At 44.0% G+C, this 22,957-nt stretch overlaps 1 long non-coding RNA gene across 1 annotated transcript; it reads right to left on the bottom strand.

Annotated features, from left to right (window-relative positions):
• Nucleotides 1–7,524: 7,524 nt before the first annotated feature.
• Nucleotides 7,525–22,571, bottom strand: LOC134481002 (uncharacterized). Its single transcript, XR_010056144.1, has 2 exons — nt 22,299–22,571; nt 7,525–7,779 (listed from the first exon to the last, which is right to left on the bottom strand). It is a non-coding gene; the product is annotated as an uncharacterized LOC134481002 (long non-coding RNA).
• Between the last annotated feature and the right edge of the window lie 386 nt (nt 22,572–22,957).

Genomic DNA, 22,957 nt, shown 5'->3' with positions numbered 1-22,957 from the left:
GAATTCTAGCATTAATCCATTGTGGTCTGATAAGATACAAGGTTTTTTTTTTTTTTTCAATTTTCTTGTATCTGTTGAGACTTGCTTGGTGACCAAGTATATGGTTAATTTTGGAAAAGGTTTTGTGAGATGCCAAGAAGAAAGTATACTCTTTTGTGTTTGGGTAAAATGTTCTACAGATATGTTAGGGCTATTTGACTATCTATCATATCTGTTAGTTCCATTAATCTCTGTTTAGTTTCTGTCTGGATAAACTGTCCACTGGTTAGAGTGGGGCGTTGAAGTCTCCCAATATTAATGTACGATTTAAAGTTTGCTAATATTTCTTTTTTAAAATGTGAGTGTCTTTGTATTTTCAGCATAGATATTCAGAATTGATATGTCATCTTGGTGGACTTTTCCTTTGATGAGTATGAAGGGTCCTTCCCATCTTTTTTGACTAGTTTTGGTTGAAAGTCTATTTTACTAGATATTAGAATGGCTACTCCTGCTTGCATCTTGGATCTGTTAGCTTTGAAAACCTTTTTCCAGCCCTTTACTCTGAGGTAATGTCTTTTTTATCAATGTTGAGGTATAATTCTTATATGCAACAGAATTATAGATTCTCTTTTTGCAATCAGTGTGTTAGCCTGTGTCTTTTTATTGGGAAATTGAGCTCACTGATGTTGAGAGATATTAATGACTAGTGATTGTCAATTCCTGTTGTTTTGATGTTGGTCATGGTAGTGTGTGTGAGTGTGTGTGTGTGTGTGTGTGTGTGTGTGTGTGTATTCCAAAACATGGAACAATCTAGAAAAAAGTTTATATTTGATAAAACTATAGCATAATAAAACTAAGTCACAAAGATATAAACAACTTAAATAAATAACAAGCAATGAGAGCAAAGTGATAAAATAAAAAAGTCTTCCCACAAAGTAAAACACAAATTAGACAGATTTGTTACTGAATCCTGCCAAACCTTTGATGAAGAGATAACACCAATAACTCCCAAATTTCTACAAAATAAAGAAATGCTATGAAACTGATTCTATAAATGGAGCCAGAATCCTGATAACCAAACCAGATGAGGCTACAAGAACTACCAAAACATTATAGAATAATTTCCTGAATAAAGATATTCATAAAAGTTTCCAATAAAATACTTGCAAATCAAATTCAAGAACACATTGGAAATACAATACATTATGATCCAAGTTTGTTTCATCTCACAAATGCAAATATGGCTTAAAATACACAAATCACATCACATCTCTATAGTTACAAAAATGGCCTTAAAGTTCAACATGATAAAAAATATCTAAAAAACTAAGATAAAAGGAACATTACAGCAAAGGCTATATATAGATGACTGATCTACAGCCAACATACTAAATAGAAATCTTAAAGTATTTTCTCAAAATTTAGGAGTAAGTCAAGCTGCCCACTCTTACCTACTTATTCTGTACAGTGTTTGGAGTGTTAGCTAGAGAAATAAGACAAGAAAAAGAAATCAAACTGATACAAGTAGGAAAGGAAAAAGCCAAACTATCCCTATTTGCAGATAGGATTCTATGTTTAAAAAAACAAAAACAAAACAAACAAACAAACAAATAAAAACCCTAATAGCTACCAGAAAACTCTTAAACCCAGTGGACACTTTCAACAATGTGGCAGGATACAAAATCCACAAATGAAAATTAATTAGCCTTTCTATATACCAGTAGTGAACATGGTGAGAAAAAAATTCCATTGACAATAGGAAGCATCTTTTAAGTTCAAAATCCACCACCTTGTCTCTTTTCTACGGCTGGAGAGATGACTCAGTGGTTAAGAGCACTGACTGCTCTTCCAGAGGTCCTCAGTTCAAATCCCAGCAACCACATGGTGGCTCATAACCATCTGTAATGGGATCTGGTGCCCTCTTCTGGTGTGTCTGAGGACAGCTGCAATGTACTCATATACATAAAATAAATAATTCTTTTTAAAAAAAGAAAAAGAAAAGAAAAACTCACTTCTCTATGGAACTAAGGGGACTCCTTCATTCAGACTGAGCCCGTGTCCTCTCCCAGGAACTGAAATCCTATTTGCTCCGCTTCTGTGTTCAAGAGAATTTCCTGAAGTTTGGAACCAGAATCTCTAAGATGTTCATTTAAGGTCTGGGTGTTACAGGCTGCTACTGCAGAAAGACACCACAACCCAGGGTCATTTAAAATGGTCTCATACGTGAACAAAGGTCTTCTGAGATAGGCACATCATCAAGGCTATCTCTAGCCACCAGTAGTGGGCTTGAAGGGTGATATAGGTTGAAGGCCGAGTGTGGTTCCTCTCCTTTCACACACAGCTCACCGTCATTTCCCAGGATTCTTTTAAGATGAAGTAACTAATTCGCTCTCTTGTTAGAAATCAGATGGGTATTTGGGAGGAAGTGAGTTCTCTCCTTTTTGGATGGTTGTTGAAAACCTTTACTCAAAGGATTCGAATTTTAAACTAGCAGCTCATGGAGAGCTTAATTTGACCTAGTTAAATGTACTATATAAGCATTGACTACCTGGGCCCTTTAAAAATTCCAGACTATTCTAAGATGTGCACACATGAAATACAAGCAACTAAAATCCCTCTGTGATCTAAAAACTCTGTATTCCAGCAGAAAATTATGCCTACATCATGTTAATGTATCCTGGACTCAGGAGCCACAGTGATCAGTGCAAACTAGTTGGCTGCTCGTAAGTCTGAATAGCTTCCCTCCGATTTGTACAGCTAATGGCATGGGATAACTCACAGGGATAGCAAACTCACTACACTCAAAGCTGAACTCAACATGGCCATCCCAAAACCTCACTCCTCTGTATTCTCAGTCTTAGTTGGCGGTGTTTTATCTAAATTAGGAGCGCACAAGTCATCCTCAACACCTGGTCATTGGTGACCACCACCCCCTTATCTAATTTTTAAGTCCTTAAAGTTCTGGAGTTCTGTCCCCACTTTTTATCACCAATGCCACTGCCCCAAAAAGAAGCTTTGCTTGCTCTCACCTGGAATATACAACTTGCCCCTTAACTCTTGGAGCAATACATCTAACACTCAAATCTAAACTTTTTGTTATTCCCTGAATTATATCATCAGTTCCTCTATATTTATGCTCTCAGATTCACATCTCCAGGCCTTCAACACAAATGAGTTCATAAACAACACAGCACTAGAAGGAAGGGGATTTTAGAAGCACTCTGAGATGATAGAGGACAGCCCAGAAGGAAGTGACAAGCTCCAGATCTGCTCAGTCACAGACTTGAATCCTTTTTGACTGTCACCGGATTCAAGGGCCAGATCCTAAAATTAAAGAATGTTCCTGCTAGCTTTCTACTGAACAGCTCTAGAAAACAAAGTCTATACATTCCATAATTTATCCATGTGTAAATGTCTCCTACAGGAATGGCAGTAGACACTGATGAGGAGAGCTATGGCTCTCACAGAGCTTGCTGTGATCCTGTGGGACTCAGTCTGCACAGCCAGGTTATATCTCGGCTCCTACCTTAGCTCCATAGACTGATGTAGAGTGGATTTAAGGGCCAAGAAGATGACTCAGTGGGTGGGGTGCTTACTGCACAAGCACAAGGACCTGATTTCAGATCCCCAGCACACAAGGGAAAAAAATCCAGTGTGGCAGTGCCCACCTGTTATCCAGATCTGGGAGGCAGAGACAGGAGGTTCCAGGGTGCCAGCCAGCCTGGCCAGTTCAGTGCCTTCACAGAGGTGGCCATCACTACAAACCAATTTTAGAACATCTTCTTTATTAAAAGAGAAACCGGGGGAAACCGTCACTCTCTATGTGGAAATCCCTCTGCTGTATCTGGGACTTTGCAAAATGTGGTTAAAGGTTCAGCTTAGAAAAGGTCTGTGTTTATATTCAAAAGGTAGAGGAAAGTCAAGGAGCATTCTGACCATGGACGTACCCAACAACCCTGAACGCAAATGGTGGTTTACAGTGATGGTGCCCAGTTCACCTGCAATAGCTTCAGAAGGGTCGCTGACACAGAAAGCCCCTGTGAGAAGTCTCCGTCAGCACTCACATAGCAGCCCTTGGGTACAGCTATCATTGTGACCTAATTTGTATCACTTCTTGCGGAGACACTCAGGCAACTTCCAAGCATTGCTACTGACAGTTCAGATGGCCAAAAATATTTACCAACTGCCATCAGTTAAAAACCCTACATTGATATAAAAATTAATTTTAAAAAGCATTTCCAGGAAGCAAAGCCAGCACGTTTTGTGATTGCCAAGATTGTCACTATTCTGCACAGGTGTGTAGCAAACAGCCCTTCTCTAACACTTAAGAATAACTGTAGTTGACAGCAGAGACCAGCTTGGAGAACCACTGTCAGGGAGAGCCTTGCCGCCATCGGTGTACCATCCTGCAGCGTGTGCAGCTGAGCTGAGCAAGCCAGATAAGCGCATGTGGGGCTGCCTAAGCCATTACTATGCACTGACTCCCGTGTAGGAGGTCTCGTCTGTAACACACAGCTGAGCCCTCTGCCTTGTATCCCGACTGCACTGACTTGCTCCAAACACTCTTGGATTTGCCACTTTGTCTGTCTGCCTGATGCTTCACTCCTCAAACCCTGCGATTTGCATATGTTGTGACAGTGATTGAGCAGGTAATACCAATAAAAACCCCCACTGTACATGCTCTCAATTATGAATCATTAGCCTAATATCACCTTAAATCAGTAAATAAAATAAAAATTAAGAGGTTATCGGCGGCCTGTCAACACTTCTTCTCAACGTTGGAGATGGAAGTTCAAGCCTACAGTAAAGACGCGACAAGTTTAAGTATTCACTCCAAATCAACCTGCCAGCCTGTCTCACTGGGGGCCTTTCAATGCCAGTAGCATTACACTGTCTCCGCTTCAGTCAGTCACTGGATTAGCTAGCGTTCTCTAGAGTAACGGAACTTATAGAACGAATCTGTCTTCATATACATAGAAAGGAAATTCATTACAATGGCTTACAGGCTCCGCTAATCCGATAATGGCTGCTTAGGAACAGGAAGCAACAGGAGTTGCTCAGTCTACAAGGCCGGATGTCTCAACTGATCTTCAATAGACTCTGGAATCCCAAAGAAGTAGTAGGCGCTAATTCCAGTGAAGGAATGGACTTGTAGGAGGTGAGAGCAGCCAGGCAAAGAGCCTCCTTCTTCCATGTCGGCTGCCACACAGGCTTCCAGTAGAAGGTGTGGCCCAGATTAGATCAGGATTAAAGATCTGGATTAAAGGTATCTCTTTCCACTTCAAGACCTGGATTAAAGTTGTGTCTTCCTACCCCAAAGATCCCAATTAGAAGTAGATCTTCCCTCTTCAAACTAAGCAGAAATTCCTCACAGGCGTGTCCTCCACTTTTGGGTTTTAACTAATTCCAGGTGAGGTCAAACTGACAACCAAGAACAGCCATTACAGTCATGTTCTCAGAGGTGAACATTCTAAGTAGCTTCCAGGAGAAGCAAACAGAAGACAGAGGTCCAGCCGTTGGTATGTCAGTGACCACAATGCTTGTCCTCTCTCTGGTCACCAGAACCTTCAAATTGGCCTCTTATTCCCTATTTCTCGTTTGGCTAGGGCATGGCACTGGGTGAAATCCCTGTTCTAACCCCTGCCACCTTCCTCCACATGGTGCCTCCTGACTCACCAACTCCAGAGAGCTTGGCACTCACTGTACAGGGCTCTCAATTTTTAAAGTTTCTAGAGCATAAACTGTGATGCTTCCTCGATCACTGGAGGGAGGGGGGGGGGCAGAAATCTAGAGCATTCCTAGGCCGCTAAATAATGTTATATTGTATAAAGAAGCATCTTCAGACTTCCAGGTAATCACAGGAAAGCTTGGCTTTCAAAGGCTTTCAGGACATGGGGCTAAGCTTTTCCAAAGTAATTTCACTCTTACAAAGCCACCAAGAATCTAAAAGGGGTCCTGACATTCCATGCTTTTCTCCACTCCGTGTTTTTATTGAACAGACTTAAGTAGCCAGCCCCTGGGTACAGTTGATTTTGAGTGGGGAGATAGAATAAAGTCCTACGTAGGACTCTTTCTCTCCCCTGTACCAGGCTTTACAAAATCCCATCTTTGCATGTTCAACACGTATGTCATGTCTGAGGGCAAGGTTGAGGTTTCTCCCCAACATGGCCAGTGTGGTGAACTTCCTTCTACAATAATAGATAGTGAAACCCTCAAAAGTGGAAAAATTGGTTCTCTGGTACTTATAGTACCTGGTATTCTCTGAGTAGGTGCTGTGTGGACGTTTCCTCTTGCTCCACTGCAGAAACATCAGGTGAAACCATGACCCTCATCTAGAAGGACTTGGTGCAGGATCCAAAGGACCCTCAACTTAGAAGTAACAGTAGATCGATAGAGGGCTAGTCCCCATGGCATGCAAACCTGAGTTAAGTGATGCACACTGGTAAAAGTCAAGAAAAGACATCTACCAAAGCACCTGTCCAGGTGATAAAGTGGAACCAAGAGTGGCCAACCTTGTTCTAGGGCAGTGGTTCTCAACCTCCCTAATGCTGGGACCCTCTTGTACAGTTCCTCATGTTGTGAGGACCCCCAACCATTAAGTTATTTTGTTGCTACTTTATAACTGTCATTTTGCTAGCAAATCTGATATGTGACCCCAACGGGATTGTGACTCACGGGTTGACAACCAGTATCCTAGAGAGAGTAGGACACCTGGGAAGACTGACTCGCAGAAGAAAAGGTCCCCAAGGGTGAGGTGATGCAGGCCCTGAAGAGGGTGGTTGGAAAAAGGAGAGGGCATTTGAGATGCTCATAGAAGCTTTCACAGGGTGAGACAAATAAAGGTAGGCGTAAGGGTTTAGAAGGACAGGTTTCTGTCACAGATACTCTCTGAATGTAATTCAAAGGCCTTGGGTAAAAGATTCCACAAATATGGCGGATGTGGGAAAAAGTTTAGCAAGAATCTGCTCCTCGTTGGACGTCACCAGCCTCTTACTGGAGTCATGCCTGGGAGTGGAAATCAGGAGTGTAGAAAAGCCCTTTGTGAAAAGGCAGACTGTCCCTCCACACCCAGGATTCCAAGGGGAGAAGCCCCTGAGTATGTTGTGTGTGTGTGTGGGGGGGGGTGCTGTCTTGAATGCTTGTCACAACTCGGAAACTGAGAGAAGAGGAAGCAGTGTGTGCAGCTAATGTAGGAAGACCTTCAGCTACCTCTCTGCTGGGTCCCACAGTGTGGCCCAGAGTTCAGGAAAGCCCTGAGTGCGCTGAATGTGGGAAAGGCTTTTACCACAGCTAGTCCAGCACTCAATACAGAGATAAAACTTATGAGAACTTGTCCAAGACTCCTCTTTTGCCTGGCATAATATTTCAACACTTGGTGGGGAATAATAAAACCTTTCAGTAAAAATGGCATGGGAAGTCCTTCTAGAGAGTCTTTCTCTGACAGATGAGGATCAACTGAAAAGAGGGGAAATTCAGAATGTAAAAATAGTACCAAATAAAATTATTTGATTTCCAAGTAAATAAGGAGCCACATACAAATGAACACATTTTGTTGCATTATATAAGATTATGTAAGAAATCAACGGTACGGGGGTGGGGAGGGGGATGGGGAACCTCTTCTCGTCCCATTGTTTGGATCACCCAGCACTCTCGCTATCACTTTGAGGTCCTTGCTTTCTCCTGACTCATTTCCTCAGGCTCATGCATGCTCACAGGTGATGCTGTAGCTGCTTGTTCTTCCCAGGTGAGCACGAGTCTCCCTCTGTGGCCTCAGCTTCTTCAGTCTTGGGTCAGCAGCTTCTGTGAACCCAAATCGTCAGAATTCTGAGTGAGATGAGGCCATGGAGAGGATAGGGACAAAATAATAGGCTAGGTCTCTCATTAAGCACTTAGGAAAATAATTTCTGTACAAATGCAACATGTGAAAATTGGAAATGTATAAGTTATTTGACAAATTTTAAATTTTTAGAGATCTATACTGGAGAAATATTTTCAGGGACACGCAAAGCTGTGCATAAAAGAAAATCATCACGTTTGCGCTTACAAATAAGACACTGAAAATTGCTTAAGTGTTCATTAGTAAAAGTATGTTGCAGTACACCTAATCTGGGAAGTACTGTACAGTACATTGATTCTGGGTGTACAGGTATTAAAATATCTCCCAGATACAGTGTTAGGTAAAATAATAAGAAGGGGTCTGTCTATTTGAAAGGATTTCCCACATTTGAAAGTATTCCCACAGGTCATTCATGGCGGGTGGGGAGGACCAGAGTCTAGGGAACTTCTCTGTGTACTTTATATAGTTCACTATCGCTTGTTGTTTAAATGTGTAATATACATGTATTATTTTGTAATAAGAGCTTTAAATATTTTCATAAAGCGGTGGCTTAGAATAAAAATGATTTCTCTATCTATTCTAAGGCATGAGTTTTAAAGGATTGTCTTCAATCTTAGCCTTATTGTGCCCTAAAGAATTAACTAAGACCAAAGATCCAGAGCTCCTTGGTCACAGTTAATAGATGATAAGGTAGTTGTAGAATGATGAATCAACGCACATAAAGAACAACACATGCTTTAAAAAGACAAGAGATCAGCATAGACGACTCATTTCCTGAAATACTCATAAATGACCTTTGCTGGTGGTGTGGAGTGGTTTACATGTCAGATTTAATTTTCCCAGATCATAAGGAAAGTACCATGAGCTCCTTTGGTTAACATTGATGACTTTGTGCTCATGCACACAGAGTTGCTGGCTACCAAGCATGTGTAGACATTTGCCTCTGAATGAATGTGAGCTTGTAATACCAGTTCTGTTTCCTGACTTTATGTCGTATGCTAGCATTCCAAAATCATAGATTTGTTTCCCAACATAATAGTCATCTTAAGCCATCAGACCCTTTTTTCAATGTGGAGAAACAAGTTCTATGTAAACAGATCATAGCTTATGTTTGCCTGTGTTCTCTCTCGCAAATGGTGGGTACTTATTTAAGCCATTTCATGGGAAATCACATACCATCAGAAATATTTTCCCTAATTGTAAATAAAGAAAGGAGGCTTTTCACAAAGAAATATTTAAAACACCAGTAAATATATTTTTTCTCATTATAAAGAGTCATAGTGTACCCAAAAGAGTTACACTGCAGAAGATGTATTTTCTTGCGAGTGTTGTTTTCTCATTTAGCAAGAGAAGTTGGCAGCTGAGTGATGACACATGTGCACTCTGGCTGCTGGGGATCGGTTCTGAACTGTGAGAAGAAATGAGGTATCAGCTGCATTGGTGATGAGAACACAGCTCCATTGGAAGATCTGGTTCTCAGAAGAGTCATTGATCATTGTACTTGGGCTGTGTAACTGTTGACTAAGCAGGTTTCACTACCCTGGGAAAGGAGACTACAAAAACGTCTGCATTTCCTGTGGTTAAGATCTGCCTGTAACATTCGAGAGGAAGGTGGCCACCCTAAGAAATAGGGACAGTGATTCTACAGTATTTCTGAAGTGGCAGTAGGGGGTGGGCGTGACCTGTTTGTCTTAGGAGTTCATGACAGTCATTCAAGAAAGTTATCACTTAAGAGATCCAACTTAGAGGGAAGCCTGGCCATGGTTTTGCAGTCGTCTAGGTTTGTCACAGTGACACTGGAGTAGACGAACATCCATGGACTACTTCAAGGCAGAATTCACCACCCAAAAAGTTGACAGTGGAAAGTTACTGCTTCCTAGGACCTGGGCTGACCAAACTTCTCCCTCTAGTTATGCCATTATAAGGGAACGTTGGGATGTGACTGGTATTCTCAGACAATTAAAATGAAAGATTCAGGAACTCTCAGAGGAAGACTTTATGATAATGAGATACAAAGGGCAGGTCCCTTGGAGGAGCATCGAGCGCTCAAGTGCTGGGCTAACCCCACCCCCACCCCCCATCCGCCTAGTTAGCTATGCTCAAATTTCTAATATCTGAACTTTTTAAAAGATGTATTTGTTTATCCTGTTTATGGGTGGTTTTGCCTGCCTGCATGTCTGTGCACCGTGGATATGCCTGGTGCCTGCAAAGGCCAAAAGAGGGTGTCAGATTTCTCAGTACTGGAGGGATTCGACTGTGGGTCCTCTGGAAGCGTAGTCAGTGCTCTCTCCAGCTCCCACCGAACTCTTCACAGTTCTGCTCCTGCTTCTTGATTCTCCCTCATTTACTTTGTGACTTTCATTTTGCACTTCTAATTGGAATGAGATTCTAGAAATTCTTTGAGACCTGGAATCAACGTGCCATTTTCCTTCAGGGAAAATTGATGCCTGCTTTACCCAGGCACCTGGAGGGACTACCCAACCCAGAATAACTTACAGACCCACCTTGGGATTTCTCGGCTTCTATTAGTCATGGGAACACTAGCCTCGATTCCAGTGAGGACAACTCCCTATTATAAAGTTCTCAGGAGAAATTTAGCTTTTGCTGAATCTCCAGGGTAAGACGGACTCTGGGATCCCTTCTGGGGGCTGGGGGGAGCACTTTTCTCTGTTTTCTTTTTCTCCCCAAACAGAGGTACCAACTTTAGGCCCCTCAGCCCTCTCTCACCTTGCTCAGAACTCATGGCTGCCTCCTCCCTCCTCCCGAATAAGCCTTTCTCTTCATTTTTTGGTCCTAAGAATTTCTTATAATAAAACTGTACAGTTGTTTTCTTGGTGGTGGTTTGTTTGTTTTGTTTTGTGTTTTTGTTTGTTTGTTTGAGACAGGATTTCTCTGTGTAGCCATGGCTGTCCTGGAACTCTGTAGACCAGGCTGGCCTCCAGCTCTGAGATCTGCCTGCCTCTGCCTCCCTACTGCTGAGGTGAAAGATGTGCACCACCAGGATTATCATGCCTGGCATAATAATCATTTCATAATGGCAAGCTGAGAAGATATTTTAAATTTACTTTATTCTACATTTTGTTGGGATCGGTGACAACTTTTAGTCCCGTTAGCCGGTGGATTGCCATTTGAAAACCTCTAAACTGTCGCATACCATAGTTGGCCTATGTGAAAGCATTACCCATCCACCAGTGTCAAGAGACCGTGAGCCTGGATTGCTGAGACCCATAAAACAATAAAGGATGGGGTTTAAGAGGCGTGACTTGAGCCTTATCTCCCTGAGAGAGCAGCTGCTCTCTTAGCCTCAATTTGTCTGTAGAAACAACACATGCCCTATATGGACATTCTGAGAGCTTATAGGAAGAGTGTTCAATTGCAGTTATTAGCTTCTTGCTCTCATCCTCTCTGAGAAATAACCCCAAATTAGAAATATCCATGAGAAATAGAGAGACAACTCAGTGACCAAGGGCCTGCTTTCACTTTCCAGAGCCCACATCAAGTGATCCACAACTGCCAGTAACTCAAGAAGTCTACCTGATTCACTCTTCTGGCTTCTTCCCATACCCACAGCACATATGACATCTACCACAGCCCCCCCCCCACATAAATAAAAACAAATATTAAAAACCAAGCCTTCTTTCTTCCAGTTGCTGTGGTCGTGTGTTTTGTTACAGCAATGAGACATGTAATTGATACAGCTTGACAACTAGAATCTGTGACGAGAGTGATGCTAGTTAGCATCAAGCATTTTAATTAAACCAAGCTCTGTGTTAATGGTTTTGTACTTATTACCTCACTGAACTCTTAAGGAAGCCTAATTAGTCAGGTGCCATTGTATCGCTGCTTTCTAGGTGGCAATTCTGTGGCTAGGAGAGCCGAGACAACTTGCCTGTTAACACCATTTTCAACCCTGGGCTCAAACTCCTTCAGTGTTTGCCATGGGTAATATGTTAACCCCTCCATATATGGTATAAATTTTGCTTAAAACAAAACAAAAAAATCCAGGAGGACTGGAGAGATAGCTCAGCAGTTAAGAGCACTGACTGCTCTTCCAGAGGTCCTGGGTTCAATTCCCATCAACTACATGGTGGCTCACAACCATCTGTAATGGGAACCGATGCCCTCTTCTGGTGTGTCTGAAGATAGCTACAGTGTACTCACGTGCATAAAATAAATCGTAAAAGAAAAAAAAAATCCGATCGCTTTTGGTTTTCCCTCACTAGAATGTAAGTTGGAAAGATAAATATGAAAAAGAGACAGAGAAAGAAAAACAATCTAAACGTGAGTATGGAACTTGGAGTGACAAGAACGTAGGAAGAAACAAAACAGCTTCCTTCCCACACGTCTGCTCCCTCAGAGTCTTCACTCTGCCCCGCTTTCTTTTTTACCACCACCACCACCTTGTGTCTGAATTTTTTAAAATCATTTCTCTCACCTCCACAAGTCCCTAACATATCTCCCTAAAGCCACTATTTTGTATTCCCACCCCCTCATCTCAACCTACAGATCCTTCGAGGAAGAAAGAAAGCATTGGCTATTTTAAAACACCACAGTTTTTAAAAGCACTCATCTCTTTCTATCTACCCCTTGCCATAGATCCTTTTCAGCCGCTCCCTCTTTGACTTGACAGCAAGGCAGACGTCCATGGTGGGGCCCACACGACCCTTCCTGTCCAACCCCTGGGGCTGTCTCTCCAGCTATGCTGTGGTTAGTGGGTTGGAACTGTCAAGTTTGTATGCATCCTGTGTTCTCTGCCTGTCCTGTCCTCACTGATCTCTGCCTAGGGGACTCCATCACCTCTTCTGTTATTTTTTTCTTGAGAAGGGATTGCCTCAGACTTGTAGTCCTCCTGCCTCCCTAGTGCTGGGATTACTGTCCCATGCCACCATGGCTGGTGGAGTCTCACTATCTTAGCAGTCTGCCGCCATCACATTAGCTATGTAAAGCATGTGCCTGATGCAGGAAAGGGTTCAGTAGATTTGGCTAAGTGAATAAAGTAATAAATGCCCAGTGACCCTTATACCAGGTCTGCTGACCTCTAATTCTAGCTCATTATTCTCCTGAATAACAAAGATGGGTTTTCCCCTTCTGCCCCGACATGAGTTGGTTACAAGCTGCGTCACATTGGATTCTCTAGTTCCCAATGCTCTGCTGGGCATACAGGAGTTCAGAGTTCTAGAATTCTGAATAAATTTATACCCGTGAGACATAAACATGTTTCTTGCTAAAATCTAGAGCTCTTTTGACCAAATTCTCCAGCCAATAAGCAAAGTTCTGCTCCAGGAGGAGAGAGGACTATCCAATGTCTACTGCAGGAACAACTAATTCATCACATAAAAACTGTATGATCTTGCTGGGCGTGGTAGCTCACATCTTTAATCCCAGCAATTGGGAAGCAGAGGCAGGTGGATCTTTGAGTTCAAGGCCAACCTGGTCTCCAGAGTGAGTTCTAGGATGGCTAGGGCTACACGGAGAAACCTTGTCTCAACAAAACAAAAAAAAAAAAAAGTCTACATTATCTCATGCTTTCTACAAATAATGTTAAATTTCTCTACAGGGAAATCACTGGGTACACTCTCAAAGCCCTTTCCCTAGTGACAATTTTTCTGTGGCTTAAAGTGGTGTTTATTAGGGTATAATTATAATGAGTGTTCTGAAATCCTGAGTAAAATTATTTGACCATATCAAACTCATGCTTGATGGTGTCTATTCTTGAAGATTGGCATTCCCAGACCTCACCCATCTTCCTGCTCAGAGCAAACGTGCATAGCACACGGTGTCAGAACAACAACCCCAAACACCTGTGTGCCTGTTTGCTTCTGGCATTCCATTCAGTTGCTATCTCTAAATGAATGTATTCCAGTCAAAATTACCCCAGCCCACACCCATTGCCCGATAGTACCCTATGCTCTGCTACTATGGTGCCTTGAACATTTTTCCACATAGTAAAAAGGCGATGTCTGCTCAGAACGCCACAGTCTGAAGAGTGTTTTCATGTATTTAAGTCCCCTGAGTCTCACGGTATCCCTGTGTCTTCAACAGGGCTACAGCATTAGTGAGGAACGGAGGAAACACGCAACTCAGAAACCAGCTTAGGCCTAGGCAGGTAGCAGGTAGCTAAGGAGAGCTGGGGTCGTGCACAGGCCCTCTGGCTAGAAGCCCACACATTTTCCACAGCTCCTTTGTGAAGTGTTGAGTACAGTGGCCCCTCCTGGTGTCCCCATGCTTTTAGTGTAGCTGTAACTTATTTAGTGACTCATCAGTTGACATCCGCCAGAATTGAAGTCCCCAGTGCACCAGATTAGAGGTTCCTGTGCCTCTCATTTGGAGATTGATTCATTGATTTGAAACGCCATTGTCTTTGTCTTATCGTATTTTATCATTGTGCACTTGATGCCCGTTTTCTAAAAGAAAGGGTGTGGATTCCAATGGATGGGAAGAGGGGAGGGTCTGGGAGGACTTGAAGGAGGGGAAACTGTAATCAGAATATACCCTAGGAAAAGAGATTATTTTCAATAAAAGAAAAACAGAAACAAAATGTCATAAGCATCGTCGAGCTGAGCTGAGGCCCTGCATGGGTAGCTAGCTTCACTCACTAGGTAACTGGTTCCCACATGCCAGGCTCAAGCTCTTGGATCCAAATTTATACTACAGTGAAGTTACAACTATCTACTGCATTCAGACAAGCTGTAGATCTACACATGGTTAAGAAGAATGTGTCTCTGCCCATTCAGATCAAAGTCATTTAGGCCATAATTAATAAAACACGTAGATTCCCGGCCTCTGATGCACTGCTCCTAAATCCCAGCCATGGCCTTGCACAGCAAGTGCCTGACAGGCTGCCGCTGCTGCTGTTAAATTCTCATGCTCACCAGAGTTTGAGGACTTTCTAATACACACACACACACACACACACACACACACACACACACACACACACACACATTAGACCTCAGCAAAGGACCTAAGTATGGATAAGGAAAAGTGGTTTTAAAGGGGGTGTAATATGTATGAGCAAGGTGTTAGAAAGGACCGTTATGAAAATAACTTGTAAGAAGGGCTCTAGGAAGCCATTTTAGAGCATTTTGTGATGGAACTGTGTTGCTCACATTGCCTTGGGATGAGCCATTCAGAAAAGCAACACAGAGGCGAGGTACCGAAGGCAGCGTGAGGTAGCCTGGAGACAGGCACATATATCTCAGCCGTCAGGTGCCAGCATCAGATATTAGCATGCCTTCCCTGAGAGCTTGGAGGACAAGGGCAGAGGGCAGGAGGGAGGGGAAGGGAAATTGGTAGGAGGCTCTGCAGGCTGTAATAACTGCAGCCAGCCCGTGAATCATCGTGAATGGTGTCAGCGCAAGCCTGTCAGCACCTGAATTCTCTGGGCTGCATTCGAGCTCCACGGACAACCTGGCGTGGGACAATCTCACCAAGCAAGAGGGAGGGCAGCTGCCAGGCGTGGAACATTGTTATGATTGGTTATTTTTCAGTGTGTTGTCCTTATATGGCCACCCAGGTAACCACTCTCATGTACTTGGGGCCTCTTCTGCTACATTAAACGGTCAAGTCAAAGGGCTTAAACCTGCTGCGATCTGAATTGGCCACTGGGACTTTCGGCTATGTCAGGTTGCCCAGCCTGTGATTTATCTGAAAAAGAATCATAAACGGACCATGAGTCATTTTCAGCAACCACAGCTTCGGAGTCAAACAGTAAATTCTGAGAAACCAATTTCCACTGTGGGCAGAACCCAGCTCGTGTCTGCTCATCTGGCAAACTTCAGAATAGAGAGAGCTGATAAAACAGGAGCAGTCGCAAACCAGCCACACCTGGTCAGAGGCTCACATAACCCAGGGGGAAAGAGGAGGGCTGTCTTGGCCCTGCCTGGAAGTGCAGAGGAATCAAGATTGACCCTCTGATCCATACTTACAACCCACGCCCAGAAAATCAGGCAGGATCAAGGAAAAGATTGCTAGACCACATGATTTGCGGGCAGCAAAATAAAGGGCTATGATCCATGGACAATGAACATCCCCAGTCACTTCCTCTTCCTCCCACCTTCCCAGGAGTGTGTTCCTGCCTCCTGTTGAGGCATTTTCCTCTAATCCTACAAGAAGACAGAAAGCACAAGCCTTGCCTTACTGCTGACCTTAAACATGGTCTTCTCTTCTCATAATAATGGTCAGCACTATTCAGGAAGTGGAGGTGCATGCTTTTAATCCTAGCACTCTGGAGGCAGAGGCAGGTGGATCACTGAGTTGGACACCAGTGAAGGCATTAAAATATATATATATGTATATATATAAAATCACTTATAATCCCATTTTTCTGCTCCTGGAGAATGTCTTTAAAGTATAACTGTGTGAATGAGAATGACCCCTATAGGCTCATATATTGAATAATCGGTCCCCTGTTGGAGAAACTTTTGGGGAAGGATTAGGAGGTGTGGCCTTTGGGGAGGAGGTATGTCATTGGGGGCCACTTTTCAAAGGATTCAGATCATTTCTTGTGTGTGTGTGTGTGTGTGTGTGTGTGTGTGTGTGTGTGTGTATAAAGATGTAAGCTCTCGTGTATTCCTTTGCTCCAACATTATGGACTCTAACCTTCTGAAACCATAAGTCAAATTAAATCTTTTTATAAGTTGCCTTGGTCATGGTGTTTTGTCATAGCAACAAAAATAGTAATTAAGACCTAGAGTATAAAATAAAAAGGGAACATCCCTTTTTATTTCTAAACTATGCTCTCAAAGATATACACTGCCTTCCTAGGTATTTTTTTCAATGCCTACACAAGTATGTGTAAGTACATTCCTGCCCATATGCAAATAGAATAACACATTGTAACTATGATTGTTTTCCCCTCTCTTCCTAACACTTAATATTTGAAACTCGTTAAAGTGTTTGTAAATAATTTAATATCTGCTAAAATCATAATTTACTCAACCTGTACCATAATACAAATATTTCTACACACACACACACACACACACACACACACACACACATATATATATATATATATATATATGTATACTTACACTGTGTTAGTACTTTTTTAAGAAGCCACAAGTAAAGAGTATGCTCATTATTTTCATCTTCCTAATTAAAAATGCCTCGGGTGTCTTTACCACTGTAGGATGCTAGTAAGAGCTAGATGGGTGGATTATGGATCTACTACCCATAGCTAATTTAAGTATAGTGCTCTACCAGACTCTCTCAATACCCCCCCCCCCCACTCCTAAGTCTCTGCAAGGCTAGGCACGTCCTCTCCCACTGAGGCCAGACAGGGCTGCCCAGTTAGGGGAATGGATTCTACAGACAGGCAACCATTTTAAGGACAGCCCTTGTTCCACTTGTTGGAGGTCACGAAGACTGAGCTGACATCTGCTGCCCAGGTCTAGCCCATGAGTCCTTCTTTGTGTATATGACTCTTGTACCATTTTCTGGAAATGTGTATTTCCAACATTTGTACTTCTCTAAAACCCTTCAATTCCAAGTCTTTGCTAAGTTCCTATACAAGCAGATCCTCCCGCCCCCTGCATTACCGTCAGTCAGTGCTCTGCTGCTGGTGTCTCTGCCTGCTCAGCTGGCCCTGTATCTCTCTCTGCTCCATCTCTTTCGACTCTGAGGGCTCTGTGTCCCCCTCATTAGCCAAGACGAGGGAATACCATTATTTTCTTTTCCCTAAGAAGAATCACTTCCAAAATGAGCCTTCAGTGAAAAACATACCTTTGCTGGCTCGACTCCCACTTTTTCCAGAATAATCCCTCCCCTCCATAGAAGGAGATCTCCTCAACCAGCTCACATTCGGCCATCTCAAACCTGACCAGTTAGATGTCCACCTCCTGGCAGGGGACGGGTCTTGCCCTTCATCCTTTGATATCACACACACTCTTGACCTTTATTCTGATGACACTGTCATATGTTAACGTTCTCTATGTCTGAGGGGCAGTGATATGGAACACCACACACAAGAGGCCTTTGGGATCAGAACACTTGGGGTTCTGGGCCTGATTCTTAACCCTGTTGGTTTTGTGGTCTTAAACAAAAAGCCATTTGACCTCTCTTGTTCTTCAAATTTCTCAACTATAAAATAGGAACTATGAAAAAAAATGCAGTCTTAAGGCTGTTGACAGCACCTGGTGTGTAGTGTCTGGCTCTCAAAGACATAATAATTGTAGCTATTCTTAATGTCACTCTTCAGCCAACGTCTCAGATGAGATGTTATTGGTAATGTCATATACAGTTCTAAGACTGTTTTGAATTTGAGAACTCTATCGAGTATCTTTCATGAATCTTGGAAGAGGGACTGACTCCTAAGCCTCATTAGCGTTAGAATTTCTTCTGCTATTGTGGCACATGATGAGCTGGGACACTTATGCACGGTTGGAGGTGTTGTGACTAATACAGCTTTTTCAGACAGGGTCACATCCCCAGAGAGGAGAAGCCTCGATCTGCAATCTCTAAATACTTGCATAGTCCTGGGAGATCACTGCCAGCCTCCTCCAACCTCAACCAGAAACAGAAAATGACCCAGAGGATGCGGGCCAGCCTGTGTGAAGGCATCTTTGAACAGAAGTGTATTTGCACTGAGGTCACGCAGGAGGACATTGTACATCACACCGAAGTCCTCATCCTGGTGACATGGTGAAATGTGTATGGCCTTTTGGGTCATTACCGTACTTGTGAGGTAGGACAACAGTAGCCATGAGTGGCAGAGGACAGAGAGCTATGTATTCTGCACTGTGCAGAGTCCTCCAGAAATGCCAATAGTGCTCCTTCCCATGACCACTGGAGGACGGAGACTGCAACAAAGCTTCGGCCTCATTGCCTACCTTGGTGAACCCAGCTAGAGCACGGGAAGCCATGAAGACTCTTGTCCCCTCAGCTCAGAGACATCAGCTTACTACATGCCCCCTTGCCTGCGCCCCACCTCTGTTCTCACTTGACTTCCAGGGCAGAGCTGGTAGAAGGCAAATTGACACCGTCTGGTTTATAAGGCTTTGATTTCTGCTTTCCAATGTGGAAACCTGAAGCCCCTGAGCTGTGCCCCTTTCCAGAGGAACACAGTTCCCTAACACCGTAGCCTACTAATGCTTCTGACTTTCCTCCAAGACTCACCCTGTTGCTAGAGCTTAGAGTGGGCCCCAGAAGAAGGTCTTTGCCAGAAGAACCCTCCAAAATAATAATTAGTGACTCTAGCTCTGTGCAAAGAACTTTACATATATTATCTTACTGCTGAGTGATATAACATTATTTTTTTTAAAAAAGGCAACCCCATAGATGCTGGCCCTGGGCCTTGGCAGGTGAGTCTTAGACAAGACTATGGCTAAAGCTATGTCAGGGTCAATCCCAGAGTTCCCCAGGGATCTCAGCTAGAGGAGGCAAAGCTGTCATGTCTATGAATCTGCAGGGGGAATTTATCTCTCATAGGTCGCCTGTCATTACCAAAGATAAATCCAGGTATTGTCATTACAGTAATGGCCTCTGTGACTTAGAGGAGCTGAAAAGAAAGTCAGCGAATGTCAAACACCTTGAAAAATCTATTCATTATGAGGTCACCTTCTAAGGCATTCTCTGCAAACAATAGCATCCATTTTCACCCCAGACACCACTCTCTGTGGTAAATACAATCACTGGGTGACTCTACCCTGCGAGTCCCCAGAAATTGTTTCTAATTATTGTCAGAAGCACATCAGTTAACAATAAAGCTTCCAGGCAACACTCCTTACGGCTCTGATTAGAAACTCGCTTTACTCCTTTTTCTTCCGAAGGCATTCTGCGCCCTCTGCACCGCCAATTGCTCACTCGCAGCCGTGGGCCTGCTCCCTTACCCTCTTCTCACAGTCAAGGCTGCATCTTCTCGGCTCAGCCCTGCGGCTTGCCTTCCTCCTGAAGCCCCTCGGTACCTGCCAAGTGCTCTCTCGTCCCTTGCGCTGTCCCACATCACTGATAAGAGCTTCAGTTACACAGACATATCTATACTCACACTGGACTGGGTATTGTGATAGGCGCACGGCAGCCATTATGTCACTGAACCCAGGGAACAAGTCTCTGAAAGAAATATAATTATATTCTCTACTTTATATTTGGGGGGGGGGGAGAATGAGGCATGGAATGTCAAATAATTTCCCCAGAGTCATATAATTAGCAAGTGGAGAAACCTGCATGGCTCATATCTAGCTTCCATTCCCTAGAACCCGTGGGGTTGAGCTGGGCTTCCCGGCCTCTCTTCACTGCTCCTCCAGCATCTTCTTTTCCTGACCACAGTCATCTAAAGACCTCTCCTCTTCACCTCTGATTACCTGAAGATGTTGGCTTCGCTGGCCTCACAACTCTTAGTGTTCAGCGTCCATCTGGACTTCATGGGGTTGAACTCCAGGGCTGGTAACCATCTAAAATATCACATGGAAGGTGAATCTACAGAATGTATGGGTCCTACAGAGGGATGCCCCTCCTACCATGGAAGACCATCTGCTCTCTGGTGAATTTAACTCTACCTCTTCTGCTGGTCACACCAAGTCCATTCCCTGCCTATCCATCATCGGCTGGAAGTACAGATACAACAGTGCTTCAACATCTCCCTCCCTGTCTCCTGCCTCCTCTTTTTACAGATCTCCTTTGTCGTCCAGTTCCCACAGTGCTCAGACCACACCAGGACCTACTAACACTGTTCCCCGCACCTTTTCATCTACCGCTCTCCCACATCTCCCTCCCCTAACTGGGCCACAGTGAGTTACACCACACACACACACACACACACACACACACACACACACACACACACACACACACACACACGCAAGTGCTTCAACCGTGACTGCCTTCATCCTTTTCAGCTGGCAAAACCGAAACCTCACTAAAGTCTTCTCTGTGCCCCCACTAGAGCCCGAAAGCAGGACAAAAGAATACGACCCCACGGGCTGATCCCACTTTATACACTGTCACACAGATCAAAGCAACCCTTAGTGCTTCCCATAGCCTTCCGCTTCTCCAGGTCCAAATCGTGGTCCCAGAACAGTTCACACCTTCCTCCCTCCTCAAACCTTCACGACTTTCGCCTGACTCTGGATGGACTGCTTCGCTGCCACCCATGTCCCTGAGAAAATGGAGTGATGAGAATGCCCCACCGGTGTCCCATCACACACATCATCCTTCTGCAGTCTGCATTGTGTATTATTTACCCGGCCCTGTTTCTGGAAATACCCATTCCCCTCACACAACCTCAGGATACTGCTGTCATCGGTTCTTTACCTTCTCTAATCAATCCATATACGGGCATGATGCTGTTTCCCCAATTAAAACTATAAACACCACTGGCAAAAGCTTCCTTAGATCTCACATATTAATTAAATGACTATAGTTGTCTCCATTCAGAGAAAATGTCTTCAGGCCATTGGGAAGTTTCAGACCCCGGGGAAATGGCAACCAGTCTATGGAATTTGATATATTTACTTCTTGATTTATAGGTGTATACCTGCTCCCAAATCCTCAGCACCTGGGACAGTATTGGGTTCCCAGTGGAACCTCATTATAAACATATCCAGTATTTGGGGGCTAGGTTCTGGGTTTGAATCCCCGCAAGATGACTCTGACAACATTAATCAATATGGCAGAGGAGGGGTATTCTCATCACCAGAGGCAAGAATTTGAAGGTTTTGGGGATCCACCTTGTAAGACCAGAGCCAGAAAACCAAAAACTATTTATTATTATCTCACTTTTTTTTCCCACCACACGTATCTTGGGGTGCAGGGATCAGGAGGAGGGCTGAGAAACGGCGGTTACAAGTCTGTGTGACTGCAAGAACTGAAAAAGCACTTCTGTCTTTGACAGGATGCAACTTAACCTGACATGTGGCTGCATCACAGGTCACAATGGGCTTCTTGTAAGTCTTTTTCACCCACTAACCTCTCCTCAGCGGCCACGTGCTCACGCCACTCGCTGCGCCCTGCCCAAAGGTATTTTTTTCACCCATCCAAGCATACCTACTCCCATCTGTGCGTCATTGATAAGTCTCTGTCCGCGCAGAGGGCTGAAACACACCGCTCAATGAACAAACACGTTCCACGGCGCTCTTCCGATCAGAGCTGGGCGGAGCCGACTGCTCTTTGGTCTATTAAAATAGCACGAGGCTGTGTTCTCAAGAAAAAGCAAGAGGCTAACCTGACATTCTTTTTTCTTCATTTACCTAGTCTATCCTGCCAAGACTTTTTGCAGGAGAAAAACACTTCTTTCTGACCCCCAGAGGGATCAACTGATGCCTTCAAGCGGAGAAAATGTGACTGCCCTGTTTCTGTTTCACCAATCACCAAATGACTCAGCCCCCTTTAAAAGCTAGCTGCGGCCGTTGACTAGGTGACCTCCAGGGGTGGTGGATTCAATATGAAAGCTAATAATGATAGGATGACAAAGCTTACAGAAGCTATTTTGGCGTTGGTGCTCAACCTTCGGCGGGTGGGGCTGTGGGAAATAAAGCAAGCTCACCAGTCCTGAGGAGCTGGTGGTCCACATTCCCCTCCTCCAGAAGCTCCTCACAATTCCCACACCAGCAGCGCCACCCCAGTCTGGCTTTTTCTCGGTTGCTGGTCCCCATCAGCAAGAGCGTACTGACACGCAGGCTGATGAAACTTATCGAGTGTGTCCTTCCTGCCTCCAACCTCGTCGCCTGTCATCCCTTATTGTCACCAGGCTCCTGTTCACTCGCTCGCTGCTCATACTAATCTAGAAGATGATCAAAGACAAAGGTCCACCGACTCGCCCCTGCCTGGCCCAGCATAGGGATTGGTCAAGCATGTGCGTTAAATATTACTAGATTCTCATCTATTCTTTGCACCCAGCTAGCTCGCACGCTCTCTCTCTCTCTCTCTCTCTCTCTCTCTCTCTCTCTCTCTCTCTCATTTTTTTTTCAAAAAATAAATAAATGAGTTCTGGGTTGGCTGAAGATTTCGGCAATGTGACTGCTGTGCAGATGGATCCTGCTGAAGCTGGGGGCTGGCTCTCTGGGGAGTAGCATGAAATGCTGGTTTTCAAAACCTGAGCAGCGTGTAAATGGCAGCTAAAAAGAAAATGCAGATTGGTGCTGAGTGTTAATTGTCTCTTCCTCTCTTCTTCACACACTTCAGAGACCCAAGTGGTGGCAGAGA

The sequence above is a fragment of the Rattus norvegicus genome, chromosome 11 (assembly GCF_036323735.1).
Source record: "Rattus norvegicus strain BN/NHsdMcwi chromosome 11, GRCr8, whole genome shotgun sequence".
NCBI lineage: Eukaryota > Metazoa > Chordata > Mammalia > Rodentia > Muridae > Rattus > Rattus norvegicus.
This window is presented reverse-complemented; position numbering and strand designations above follow the sequence as displayed.